Here is a 14,909-nt window from a genome sequence, read left to right on the forward strand (position 1 = left end):
CACCACCTGGAAACAGGCAGGCTGCACGAAGATCGGCGACATGTACAAGGCTCAATCACTCAGATCATTCGATGAGTGTGTCCAGGAACTTGGAGTCACAGGGACGGAGAGATATCGATATGCCCAGCTGATCCACTGGCTTTCTGCGCCGATCAATAAGGCAGCTGGAACAAGGGACCTCACGAAGTTCGAGACTTACATGATAACAGACTCAGGTACTTGCAAACTGATATTAACTTGTATGCACACGTGAACTCGCAGGGGGAGGAGGTTGGGTGGGCATACATGAAAAGGTGGGAGGCGACATTGGGGGAAACAAATACTGCAACCATATTGGGAGGAGGTATGGCGAAACGTCACCAAATTGACGAAATCGATCCACCTGAGGGAAATGTGGCAAAAAGTACTGCTACAATGGCATCTGGCGCCGAAGAGACTAAAAGTAATGTACCCCAACGTAGATGGACAATGCTGGCGAGGTTGTCATCAAGAAAGAGACTGGAAGCATGTCTGGAGATGATGTCCAGCTATTGCAGAATTTTGGAACGATGTCAGGGCCCAAGCGGGGAAAATGGTCCAAGGGGTCGACACCTTAGGGGAAAAAATATGGCTGGCGGGCCTCTGGGATCCAAAACAAAGAACATACACTACAGCAGCGGAAAGTGATTATGGTCCTGGTAGTAGCAGCATGGTTAGCGATAGCCCAATGCTGGAAACAGCAAGCGCCCCCAACGCAACTCCAATGGCTCAGGAAAGTCTGGCACTTCGTTACTATGGAGTGGATGACGTGTAAAATCCAGGGTCCCCCTGAGAGCTTTCAGTCAGACTGGGGCCCGGTCCTTCAATACCTGCAGAGTGACTGACTACATGCTACAGTGGTGCCCCCACAGAATCCGTATTCTAAATTTGTTCTGAAATGTTTAGAACTGGTTTGAGTGTCAGTGACCAAAAGCCGTATTATAGCCGTCTTGAGTTCCAAGGGAATAAGGGGGAAGAAGGGAGAGGGAGGGAGGGAGGGGCATGTTGTTGAAGTTGAAGCTTGCTATATGTTAACGTTAATAAAAATAAAATAAAAAAAGAAATACAGAGCACTGCATGTGTGAAACTGTTTTTGTCAATAGGAAAGTATTGCATGCTATTTAAATTAAACTTCAGGTAAAGTACATTGCTAAGTGTATGATCCGGTCAAGTTTCAAGATGCCACATGTTGTTAAAAGGGAACCCCCATTCAAAGTGTTTTGACTTGATATGTTGTGGGGTTAAAGAGTATGTGATCTGTGTGATCCTGAACAACTAGTGTTTTCAGTTTGTTTAAAAAGAGACTTGTTAGGAAAGAAAAGCATTTGGGCCACAGAGTGAGGTGGCGTGATTTGTGATTGTGTACAATTATTAGTTTTCCTATTCATTGAAACATTTATATTCTTTCTATTCGCCTGCCTGGTTCTTGGTTTACCTATTGCTAAAGGGCGAGAGATCTGTGTGGTTCTATATGAATCACAGACGGGGCTAGATTGAATGTAAAAAAGGAATATTGGTGTGGCGCTTTTGATTGGGAAGGGAAAGAATTCCCTGCATCGATTGCTGCCGCATAAACGTCTCCCAACAGTTCTAGCTGTAACCAGCTGTTTAAGGCATGATGAGAAATGAAATTGTTTCTTCACTTAAGATTGGAAAACCAAGGGACAAAAACCTTTAACTATAACATGTCGATGTCTTCTACCTCAGTATTAACACTGAGAAAATAAAATGTAAAATCTATCACAAGAAAATAAAGTACTCTTCTTATTGCTTATGTTCCTGTCTGAAAAAACGTGCCTTTAAAGCGGTAAACTACGTGATTACATCTTTAATAGAGTTGTCGCTTAAATTAAGAGAATTGTCCAGTTTAGGGGTTTATTACCTAATAGAGAAAGCAGGGCTTAAGTAATTTATTGAGCTGCAGAAAGAGAGAAAGTGCGACGAACACTGGCCTTTGCTTTGTTCACACATTTGTTGTCACTTCATTACTTCATTTAAACAAACAATAAACAGAAGATCAGACATAATAGCAGAGAAGAACTAGCTTGCGACAACAAGTAACGATTAAGAAACCAGGCAACTACCTTTTCTTGAAAGCTCCTATTTAGTTAGAGCTAAATATGAAGACTTAATATAAGTGAATGCACTGAAGGAAACAGAGACATAAGAAAAACAGAAGCAAGTCAAGAGTTAGGCGACATGTTGTGTGAGCAGAGCTGCTGCATTGCATTGTCTTGATTATTCAACAAGGTCACCCAGTATCATTTATAGCAACCTAACATGGCATATTAGTGGGATCGTGAGTCATTGTTCTTTTCGTTATGATAGTTCGCAATTGGGGTCCAAAAATTATAAGGACTGCGATTTACAGATATTTTATCTGCTAAGATTGGGTCGCATTTCAAAACCTAGCAGACTTCAGTCCAAACAAATGGTAAATTTGATTCTTTTGCTACATTTTTCCAAGTCGAGATGACTATTTTGAGACTAATAAAGTATCCAACACAGATTTGATAAATAAACCTTCCATTGTAAACTCACAAATCGCAGGGGGTCACTAAATGTCCACAGTGTCTTAAATTTGAGGCCGAACCTATTGGCAGAAAGACATTAATTTGAAACATAAACACATGTGCAGGAGGTTTGTGGACGTTGCTCATAACGTGTCAGTTTGAACATGTGAGACAGTCCTCTTTGCTCTGGGCTCCCCCTCTAAGGGCAAGCATGCATGGGCTGCCAGGTGAAGGATGGCAGGCAGGGCCACCTGCCTGTTTGCAGCACTCACCCTCCGCCCTCTGGGAAGGTGTTCCTCTGAGCTCTCGGATATAGCTGAGCCTAACTTCTCCCGCATACATTTCAGTGATTAAGCAGGCTAATCTTGAGTCAGGTTACTGTCCTACTATTCTGCTCTCTGCAATAATGGAACTGATCCCATGCACCAGCTCTATTGATCCGACACAGATTCCAGACCCACTGTGCCCTCTCCCAGCCCGATACTTGATTGCCCTCAATCCACAGTGGCCAGCCACCTAACGTCGCCTCTTATTGGAACAGTACCCAAATAATTATCATTGCCCTCACCATGCTATCCACCTTATGCCTAGGGTATGTCCACAAAGTGTAGCATAATTCCACATGGATTTATTCCGAACTTGTGTACCCATAACTACCTTCATTAGCAGCCCACCTTTCTTCTTTTATTTCCTACGTGCAGTAACTGCATCTGGATACTGATATATACTGAACTCTCACTAGTATGCATACACTGCTTTCTGATTATGAAATGGAATACAGTTTCAACCCAAAAGGGAAGAATACCTTTTTAAAAAGAAGCACCATGCAAGCCCCCACTTCCGTATGGTGTACTGCTACTGAACCCTTGATAGTCATGCCACCACAGACCTTCTATGGCATACAAAATTATCTTGAACTATGCTAATTGATTTTGAAAACTCTCATCTTTTTTAAACAAGGATGCTCAAGACCGGAAACCAGAGGCACACCCTCCTGCCCAATGAGAATCATAAATATTTATGAGAGAGGTCCTATCATGGTCCAAACCAATCACCAACGGCTTCTTGACTTTGACTGTGCCAGGCTTCCTCAAGGCACACAGAGATGCCACAGGCCACTGTGCCCGGGATATGATTTTCATTCATGCCACAGGTTCCCCCAAGCAACCATGGCCTGTGGAAATAACCATTTTCCCCACCACTTACCTTCTGGCATGCCCCAAACCCTGTTTAGCAACTGGAAATGGCCACCTTGGCCACATTGTGGGCCACTGCCACTAGGTCCCTGGCCATGGCCCGCCCTCATGGCCAATTTGCCCAGGTTATTGGCAACCTACCTTAAGTGGCCACTGAGTCGTGCCCAGGCCCCATGGCTACATTGCCCAGGTATGGACTTCGGGCAGGGCCCATCCATCAAAATATTCCCTCCTACTAGGTGCCCCATCCTATGGAACCGGTTATTTTGCCTTGTTCATCCCCTGTAAAGGGGCTCTGATATTTTTAGCAACTATCCCTTAGGGCATGGTTTTGTTGGGCTGTGGTGCACTCATGCACACAACTCTACATCAGCAGCAGCATGGCAGATGGAACTGGCAGCAGACCATAGGAGGGGACCAGTTAACTGCAGTCTAGTGAAAGGGTGAGCTCTGGTTCCTATTGGGATGGCTGATATGCCGTAAAATTAGGGCCTCATCTTTTGAGGGTGTTTGGCAGCTTTGCAGGTTGCAGGAGAGGACCCGGACCACTTGAATCCCTTATGTACCAGTTGTTAAGAACCGCATTACCATTGGCTTAAAGCTTGTTTCAATGTGATGTGCTCTCCCCACCCCTGGCTTTTCTTTATGTGTGCATCATACATACGAGAAAAGAAACCTGGGGCCTGAGGAAAGTGGAGATTTATTGCAAGTGTGTGCAAGCCCCTCACTGTGTAAAAGAATACACATGATGTGTAACCATTGTTTCTAAAATAGTTCTATGAAAGAAAATCATCAAAGCAAAACAAACTTGAATGACTGTTATTAAGTTAATCAATAAGTGCTCTTTCGATTTTTAAATATTGCTTGTACCCGTGGCTTCAGTATCTTGATTGTAATGATAACAAACACAAAAACCGTATACAAGGTGAGCAATTTATATTCCCTTTGTGTTAACTGCAATAGCCTATTGGGTTAGAATGTGGATGTCGTGGATGCCCAGGTATGTTCACGTATGTAGCGATGAGCAAACATCATGCACTAAAATAGATAGTATACAGTGTCGAGGTTTTTTGGGGATAGAGAGTTGCAAAGGACATCAGGGCTGGTAATTGCCTTTAAGATCCGAGCACAAGGCATTACCGAGGATTTTACAAGGCCAGCCAACAACAAAAGAGCAGTAATTTATGAGCTCAGCGTAAAAGAATAGCATAATTGCATTAAAAATTAATGCTAATGAACACTAAAGTGGGTAGGGTGGTTATTATGAAAGTTTGTATTCATCTGCCCAGGTTGAATGATGGCTAGTGGCTTGATTAATGGCTTAATTTCTATCAATTAGCGGGGAGAAATCTCCTGCGAGACAAGGGTAAATTGAGCATTGAATTACATATCTTGCTTTTGTGTTCTAAGAATGAGCTGTGCATCTGTGATATTACCCACAGTGACAAATGTGGTGTGCCCTGCGATGTCTGCAGTAGATCTCCCGACAGGCTGCTTGTGTGTGGTTATGAGGTGTTTGGAGATGGCTGGCAGGCGGCAATGGCCAGCCAGTTCATTGGAAACATTCAGCTCTTCCATCCATAGAAGTTTCATTATAGTCAATAAGGATCTCAGAGTTAAAATTGACAGCTAACAGCAGCAGAAGGATCTGAATCCTGTCCTCTTAATTTCCTACATCGAAAACTAGTTTTTCTTTTCACTCTAGTGCAAAATTCCGCTATTTTCAGGAAGTTGGTGTCAATTCTTGCGTATTGGTTATCATTACATGTCTGTAATTGAGAAATAAGATCTAAAACCTTGCATTTTGAAACATTTGCACTTTCTAGATAAAACGTAAACAATACGTGTTTAAGTCCTGTTTTTGGCAAGGTAATGCTAAAGTGGCCATCCTCACATTGCAATGTATGTATGCAATTCACATGTTTCTATTGAAAGAACTTGCACAGGCCACGTTGATCTCCCACACTTGTGCCTATACTTGATATACATTTATTCTAAAATGTGTATTCATGCTTGCTGATAGTCTAAGTGTGTTGCCAAAAGAAAGGGTTCTGCCGTTATCAGAGTCATACATTTTTGTTACTCAAAGGTGAGAATTATTGATAATTGAGCATTAGTCAATCTCCCTCGAGTCCTTATTTTGTTAGTGTGAGTCGGGATCCTGTAGACCAGTGCCTACGCTAAAATTAAATGTATAGTTGCTAATTCTTGTATCACCATGTATAGCCTCACTACTGATACTTTTAGATTTGGGCTTTCACTACACATGAACCAATTTCTTTATATTGTTTTGCATTGCTCTCATTCTTTCTGTACCTTTTTAGGTTTGTTTATTAGGTGGTGCCAAAGCACTATCCATTAGCTAAAACTGTATGAGAGTACATTTAGGAGAGAGATGAAATGTGACTAAGGACACAGCTTGTGAGTATTGTTTGGTTATTTACCTATCGATTGACTGCTCATGGTAAACCCTATGACCATTCCCACCCACTACCTACCCCAACCCAAGCAAAGCAAATCCCCCCTGGGATCTTTTTGAGCTAGCATTATCATACAGCAACATCAACGTTTGGCATGTCAGTGTTATTTTTAAGCAATTTCATTGTTTAATGCAGTTGTCAAATTGTTACCTGTGTAATACATTTATTTTTAACCAAGTGTCACTTCAGCCAGTTGATTTATATCTGTTCTTTGCACTTAATTATTGCTAAAAACCAGCATTACCAAAGTGTACCGGTTTGGCTTGTTGATATGTTTTAGAAAGGCATTTGCTAGACACTTTTATATGCCAGGTAATCACCCCATTTCTCAAATGTTGCCATCTGAAAGCCAGGTAGTTCCATTAAGGTAGAGCCTGGCAGAGGCCTAGCCTATGCTTAACCAAAAGCCTAAACCGTTGGCATTCCCAGTACTTCTTAAAGCTTACTTTATATGTATTTCCTGTTTGCACATCAGTGTGTGAAGAACTCCTGGTGGCAACGAGACCGACACAAGTGATCACAGTGCAAGGATGTTTATTTGAACAATTAATGATGTATGCAGTTTGGAAAAACGCCTAATCCAAACCTAAATCTAAGATGGGTGCAAGCATCGACCATCAAATTAAAAATAAGGCAGTCCTAGTGGCTTTGTGTCAAAATGAAAGGGCCTATACTAAGAAACCTATTGCCAAACCTCACAACTAATACAAAAAGGGGTGTGGGATAGTTCTCAAGAAGTGTTCTCAAATACTATGTCATGATGCGGTAGCTTGGGTCTCTCTTCCCCACGTTTTGTGTAAGGGGTAGGATGGGAGTTTGGAGCACGGTACGGTCTCGGGCTTCTCCAGCACAAGACTACATTTCAAATGGCAGTTCTCAGGACCGTTGATGGGTATGTCTGGTTTCCTTTGAAAGTCTCTTACCTTTGGTGCCTGATGTGTTCAAATAACCAAAAACAGAAGTTCCTTTAACCAAATGAAAGTTTGTTAGGGTGATAATGATTCAGCCCTTGGTCCCCCTCTTCTGGGCGCTGACCCTTCTCAATTGTATTCCACAGTTAACATAGGGTGATTGTCTCACCCTTGGGTCTCCCTCTTCTGGGCGCTGACCCTTCTCAATTGTTTAAGGAATGCAGGATGTAGGTGAGCACCACGTGGTTTGCTTAATTCCTTTATATCCACACTCTAAATGTAATATATTTCAAATTTCTGAGATTGTTTTAGCCTGGAGCTACCAGTAAAAGAAGGTCCTATGGCATCAGGATCAAAAAATATACAGAGAAGAAAATAAGGTGACTTCACCCTATGGGTGCATACTGCACAAGTATGTGGTCTAGTACTTGTATGGTTTGAAAAATAATTTGCTTGCAAAAAACCGTTTGAATTTATCATAGGAATTGTTTATTCACATTCCTCTGTGTACTTCATTAAGTACTTCAATTTCATATTTCATTTTTTTTTTTGCAAGCAAATTATTTTTCAAACTCTACAAGTACTAGACCACATTCTTGTGCAGCCCTGACAGGGGCCAACTGAGAGCACCAGTTTTAATAAGGTGGAGTCACCTTATTTTCTTCTCTGTACCTTCTCAATTGTTTACCACCGTTTCACCTAGGGTGATGGCTTCACCCCTGGATCTCCCTCGGTCAGGCTCGGAACCCTCTTGACTTACAGTACTTGGGTGATGACTTCACCACTCCCGGCAGCATCCCTTGTTCGAGTTCACTCTTGCCAACTTCATATTCACAATTGCTTGTGGGATTCTCCACCCTTGCTTTGACACTGCTTGTAGACCAAAGTCTTTCGATTGTACAGGGATTTTGCTTCACCCTCTGTATGACCACTTTGACCTATTTCGCTGGTCCTCCTACGGCCTTCTGGTATCTGTAGTTTCAAATGCAAAACAAAGTGGGATCAGCCAGAATCTTTCACACGAGCACCCACGTGGGGCCGGAACACACTGCAGCTGGTCTTGAAGGTTTGATTTGTGTCTTATAGTTTCACCACTGGGTCTCCCTCTGTCAGTCTCAAAACCTTCTTGAAGCTCCTCAAAGTTCTCCCTTGCTAGGGCTCAGACCCCTTTCTAGGTTCACAAAGGCCTCCCTCTTCCGGGATGGACCCCGCTTGCAAAAGTCACAATTTTAACAAAAAAAGGTTGTGGGACTTCTAGTCCCAGAATGCACTTGGCTGATTTTGCTTCAACTTCCTTTGCTCCCTGAAATGGCACTTTGTCATTGGGAGCTTCAGGAGCCAAAAGGGGATGTTTCCAAGAGATCTGGCCCTCAGAGACCTGGGTTCATCTGCCTGGACCAGGGAAGGAGTTTAACTGTTGGTACCACAGGCACCCCCAGCTACCCCTGGTCTTGCCTTCTGGAGGGCTAGTTTCCTCCTCCACACTGCAATCTCCTCTCTGGTAACAGGGCGAGAGTTTGGGCTGTTTTTCTCCTTCAGCTCCAGGTCTCCCAGGGTCTCTCCAGCTCATTAGGGCTCTCTCCTGCTCTCCGATAACCTTCCAGCATCCCCAACTCGCTCACAATGCTGTGCCTGGCTGCTACTTTTATAGTTCCAGCTAGAGTGAATTAGAGTCAGGTGTGAATAGTTGTCCCTCCCTGCCTGACTCTGCCTGACCTTGATATCGGAACAACATGGAGACTGCCCATAGGAATCCATTGCCCATGGATTCCTATGGCTAATCCTCATGACTCCCATCTACCTCTTCCTCTTCCCAGTCCTTGTGGATTTCAGTGGGGGAATGGAATTATGGGAATTATAGTATTGTGGAGAGGTAAAATGAGAGGTAAAATTAATTTTGGGTTTTAGATATAATTTGGATTTCCCCTGTTGTTTTCTCTGTCTTCTCCATAAGGGAAAGTGCTGAGGGTTGGGGGCGGAGGGAGAGGGGGACTTTGGTGACATCCCATAAAGACTGCTGGTATCTCGGGTAGGGGTGCATTGGAAAAATTGTAATACAGCATCTCGCCTAGGGTATTCCCATGAGAATGACCCCAGACTCCCCTACCCGGGTGATCCTCCCACACTGGTCCACCCCCAGGGTATGGATGCAACGATGATTACTGTGCCCTGGCCACCCAAATAGAGGATTCTCGGGGTCCAAATCGAAGAATACCCCAAGGTTTCTCACAAGGGGCTTCTGGCCAATAGCAGGAGCTGGCAGGTTGGGAAGCTAACCAATGACATCCCTGTACAGACAAGTTTGCACTTCACTGTTAGTACTGTTAAGTAAATAATTTATTTGTTTGCCCATGTGGGGTTGATATGTCAGGATGAACACGACTTCTGTACATACCAGGAACCGATCTGCCGTGTTCTCTCCCCCTGTCCCCCTTTGCTTACCATAGCTTGCCATTTCATTTGAGTTAATCCTGATTGTTCATTGGTATACTCCATGAACCTGTGTGCCTAGTGGGAAACGCGGTAATGTTCCAGCAACGAGAAGTGGTAGTGTATCAAAGAATCATGGGTCTTTATTCGAGGCCATGTTTCTTTGAGAAGTGGTGATTCTTTTTTTACCTTTGGGAGATTTAATTTGAGATGCATATTTCGTGTTGCAATGAAATAAACAACCTTTTATAAAATCATGTGGGGTTTGGCATGCAGTGCAGGTGCTCCATGTCAAAGATGTTGTCAGTGGGCAGAGTTATGGCCCATCAGTCATTGTGTGAACATCTCGGAATACGGGAAGATTTCACTGGAGTGTTCAGGAGAAGACTCGAAGGGAAGATATGGCTATGTGCTGTAATGGAGTATGTCTTTATTGGATATTAGCACATGGAGATTGTTATGACCACCTCTCAGCCAATCGGAATGTTTAGAGTGCAGTCAATACCTACTGGTATTGACAGCATTCTGAACACTTGGTCTTCAGAAGCAGACATGGAAACAACAATACAGTTTCCATGTATGATGTTTTTCAACCGGAAACTTCCTCTCTGTGAGGACCTTATTTTTGATTGCTTCAACATGCTATTTAACACACGAAAGAGAAAGCTAAAACATTGGAAAATACTTTCACTTCTTACAGTTTACTTTTACATGACACCTAAGGCATGCTCAAATTAAACCTGTTCCTAAAGTTGCAATTAAAATACTTAACTTATGAAGAAAACCATCTTATTTAAATAGTACAAAATAAAACCACATTTAATTTACTAACTCATGTCTATTTACTTTTCTCACTCTTAAAGTACATTTTTTTACTTCACTTCCAAAACATGTATTCCTACTGCTGCCATGTGCTAATAGCCTTAATGGACTTCAGAAGGGGTCATTATTGCATAGGATAATGACCCTTCCCCAAAATATTGCCCTTTGTGTCATTATCCCATTATAATGACCACTGCCTCAGTTTATAAGGCTATAATATATTTAGGTAAATATGTGTATACTCTGTGAATTATAGGATATGGATGTGAATGGTGTGGACGCCCAGGAGGATTCTCCATGTAGAGGTTGAAAGTCATAACTGAGAGAATGCAAACCTGTGGGAATAGGTGGTAATCTGAAGCTACCTTGTGGACAAACTGATGATAGTCTTCTTGATACAAGGTGAACAAATGTTAGGTTCTCCAGCCTTCATCGTGACACTAAATACTTGTTGAGTTTGGGGCGTCATCCTAGAGACCAGTAACTTTGCTTGCCACCATAAATTCAAATAGCATGTTCTATCCTCTCCACTTTGTATTACATGGTATAAATATCCCTGTCTCTTTACAAATACTTCCTGTTTTTGGCTCTCACCGGACCAGATGGGCTCTTGCTACACAAGAACTGATCATTTGATTTCACTGTTTGAATTTAGATATTTTTGTATCACATTATGCCTTTCTTTCTTGAGTGTAGACTGCCCTAGATTTGTTTACATTTAATTCCTGTTCTTTTGTGAGTATCTCCTCACCTATCGGCTTGGAGAAATATATAATCAAATCCTCAAACAGACATATTTACTCTCCACAATAAACGTGTTTTAGTGATTTTATTTTTCCCCAAAATGTTAACAGTTGGCTGAAACAGTTTGGGAAAGAGCCACTACCTGTGATCCTGCGAATCTACAATGCCAAAGCAAAGAGTATAAGACTGTATGAATCTGAGCTCTGGATGGTGTCTTTCTGACACCACATCAAGGAGTTATCTTCTTGAGACGAGTACTGGGCATTTAATAAAGGTGGCACAACTGGCAATCATAACGAGGTTGGTCAGCTATTTATTTCTGGTGATGGGTTAAGGCAGTTGAGAACAATCATTGTTTTAAATCACTGACTTCATTAGTGAAAGGTGATCGACATAGGTTACTCTCACTGATAAAAGATAGACATTGATTAAAGAGGAAAGAGAGGTGCATAAGTAACGGAATCATGCGCGACGCATAATTAATACTCTTAATCAATGTGAGCAATATTTGGTGTGGTTGCCCTCCACGAAGAAAACACAGCGGCTAACTGAATATAGGTTCCCATTACTCCTGATGTGATCTAACAAGGGAAAAACCAGAGTGATGAACCCAATTTCTGTTCTTTCTGTCTGGGCAGGGAGAGACAGAGATTCACTTTATATTGTTTTTGGAAAAATATAGCTGTCCGAGTTCAAATATGTTGATTCCACTGTTAAAATATTGTGAGTTTTTGTAATCTCTTCCTGTGCTGTTTTATCTAAAAATGATTCCAGATAGGGCAATTGCAAACATTTTTGAGAAATGCTTTCAGAATTAGAACAAAATATGGTAAGTGTTTTATGTGGCAGCATGCGTCTTGTTTCGTGTAATTCTATTTGAGAATTGATGACTATAATGATTATTTCTGTTGGTTTAGGAATTCAAACTTTTGTGATTGTAATCTATGGTATTGTATTGTATTCCTTTTAGACGTGTTGTCATTTTATTTGACTTTTTTATGTCAAAATAAAGTCTATGTCTTTCATTCATTTTGTTTTGCGTTTGTTGCTCTGCTCCTAGCAGCGTCTGAAATGCACAGTATAACACATTGGGAAAGGTTTGCTCCTGTTTTGATGGAAAGATATGCAGTAGTCTTGGTTGCATTTAGGAGCAGATTCACTGTTAAAATGTTATCAAAATCAACATTACAAAAAAGGAAATGTTTATTAAAAGTGCTACATTCAATGAATCTCTAAAGTTATGTAAATTCTACATTCATAGACTTAATAGGTGCAATAACAGATATATTGTGGGATATATGCAAAGTTCAAAACACTGTTTTGCCACATAAAAATCATTTTCTTAATATACAACCTGCCTAATTACATAGGACATTATTTCATGCAATAAGAATGTTTAGTGCCTAATATTCTGATTTCCTTTCTAAGCATCAGCAAACATGCTCTAGAGTCACCTTTTGAGCTTTTTAGGGTAACTGAAGCCCACTAACAAAATTACATTCACGTTTCTATTGCTTGAAGTAAACTAGTGCACAGTGTATGTTAGCCTTTAAGTCTTAGGGGAAGAAATGGTATTTGTAGGCGTGCACGGGACTAAAAATCATGAAGCATCCCCCATGTCAATTTCAGAACTCGTGTAAATCGCATTATTCTAAAAATATAATACCACTTTTGTAAATTCATATTGCAAATGTCATTTATGGGTAAATATATTAGCTAATGGACACACTATGTTTCTTTAGGTGACCATTTCAACTCAATGTAGCAAAAATAAGTTAATCTTGAAAGAATACACTTTATATCCGTGTACACTGAAATAGCATTTGTATTTTTTCTTATACTTTGGACTGATAAGCATGTCCTCTGATAAGAGTGGTTGTGGCAAACCGTTCGGGATTATTGATTTAAAACTGTATTAAATGCCTGTGTAAACAAGGAGCTATGCCTTCGCCCCACTTTGAGTGTCTGGGATGCCCCTCCGAAGTAAACATCAAATCGGAAAGTGCAGGGGTCTGCAGCCATAGCCAGCGTAGTCAATGGAGAGGGATCATAGGAGTTCTAGCCCAAGAATCTGGAGAGCTGCAGGCTGCAGACCACTGGGATAGGGTATATTTTTTAAAGGGAATACCCCGGGACCCACAGCCCTGCACTTGTAGTGTACTCAAAGATTTTGGTGCGTTTGGAACCAACTGCAGTACATAAACCTGCAGAGCAGACAGAGAGTCAAGCCCTGCTTGGAGGAACCGCGAGAGCCAGGAGGAACACAGCGTGCAGATGGGTGGTGACTGGGAAGCCAACAAGAAGGGAAGAGACTCTGAGGGTGGTCCAGGGCACAAGGACCGTACGCAGGCTAAACCTCTAGGCGCTGCAGAGACTCAGGAAGCGTGGAAGTGTGAGGCCACGCTAGCCCAGAACAGAGAAAGACTGCAGAGCAGGGTAGGCTCCAGGAAAGTGCTGTAGCCCGGCAAATTAGCCCAGCGACAGCCACGGAGCCGACAACCATACAGCCCACACCACAAGGTACGCGAGTAGTTGGGAAGGCAGTGGAGGCTCAAGGAAATTGTGTTACAATTCGGAAACAGGGGTCTGGGACCCTTATATGACCGGAAGAAAGCTAAGAAATACACACAGTTGTACCATGGCTTGGCAGGAGAGTGAACCAAGTCCTGGGAAAGGAAAACTGGGGTTGGATTTGCAAGTCTGGGACTCGCACCCAAATAAAGAGAACTAGGACTTGTTGAACAGTTCATGCATTGCTTGGCGGGTTAGTAAACCAAGCCTGTATAACCCACTACAGCCTGAAGGGTGCATCCAGGCTACTCTTCTTCCTCTGAGTACTGTGAAGGCATCATGATGTACGACACAGACAGCAGACTTTAAGTTTAAACAAAAAGATGTTTTTTTAACTGAAATGTCACGATGATGGAAGGCCTTACACGCCTTATGCTAATAGTGGATTTCCTAAACATAAAAAAGGAAGGAAAGTCTGTGTCAAAGAGTTCAATTTAAAAGTCTGTTCATGTCCAAAACCTACCCTTGCCCTCCCAACTATATAAAACCAATGTGTAGGGATGTAAAACTCAAAAGAAACAGTGTTTTAACTCAATGTTCTGAGCTTCTTCCAGCCCATAGCTTTCTCGCAGCTCCCCTTCCCTAAGCGTAAGAAAGTTCCATGAATGAAAAGTCTCAAAGGTTACCTTCTTCAGTTTAAGGTATTAATGACTCCAAACAAGCATTCCCACTAAGTCAGTGCCTGGTCTGGGATTGCTCAAAGGAAGCCCTTATTTATATATTTTTATGACAAGTTATAATCTGGATGATGAACCCTTGTATAACGCCCCTCTCTTAGAATCCCCCTGACCCCACTGAGCCAAGAAGTAGGTTTGTTTTGCAAATTAAAAAAAGTTTATTTGAAAAATTAAACAATAGAGATATATCACACTTTTATAATAAATTAATATTGATAGCACACTTGTGAATATGAGCAGTAATCATCAATAGGTAATCCTACAGTAGCACAGTTCTTGGTTACTTATGAATAAAAACAGAGGACTAAGGTAGCAAAGAATGCTTCATATGGTTCAAGGAAATGCAAGGTGGGACAGAATGCAACACAGAAATAATTTGATATGATTTCAACAAGAGATAATGTGATCGCTTTTTCTTTTGACAATTCACTCCCCCCCCTTATGCAATATAAGGAAATGGAAGGAGAGCACACAGTCTTCAAGAATACCAACAAAAATGCAATACAAAGTTCCAATTCCCCCCCAGCAAGCTGAGAGCACCAGGGAT

At 41.9% G+C, this 14,909-nt stretch overlaps 1 protein-coding gene across 1 annotated transcript in view; it reads left to right on the forward strand.

The window, feature by feature from the left end:
* Window positions 1-14,909, forward strand: part of RSRC1 (arginine and serine rich coiled-coil 1) — a 1,885,372-nt gene that overhangs the window by 1,689,754 nt on the left and 180,709 nt on the right. The window lies entirely within an intron of this gene.

Source organism: Ambystoma mexicanum, chromosome 10, assembly GCF_040938575.1.
Source record: "Ambystoma mexicanum isolate Mex_15411 chromosome 10, UKY_AmexF1_1, whole genome shotgun sequence".
In the NCBI taxonomy this organism is placed as follows: domain Eukaryota; kingdom Metazoa; phylum Chordata; class Amphibia; order Caudata; family Ambystomatidae; genus Ambystoma; species Ambystoma mexicanum.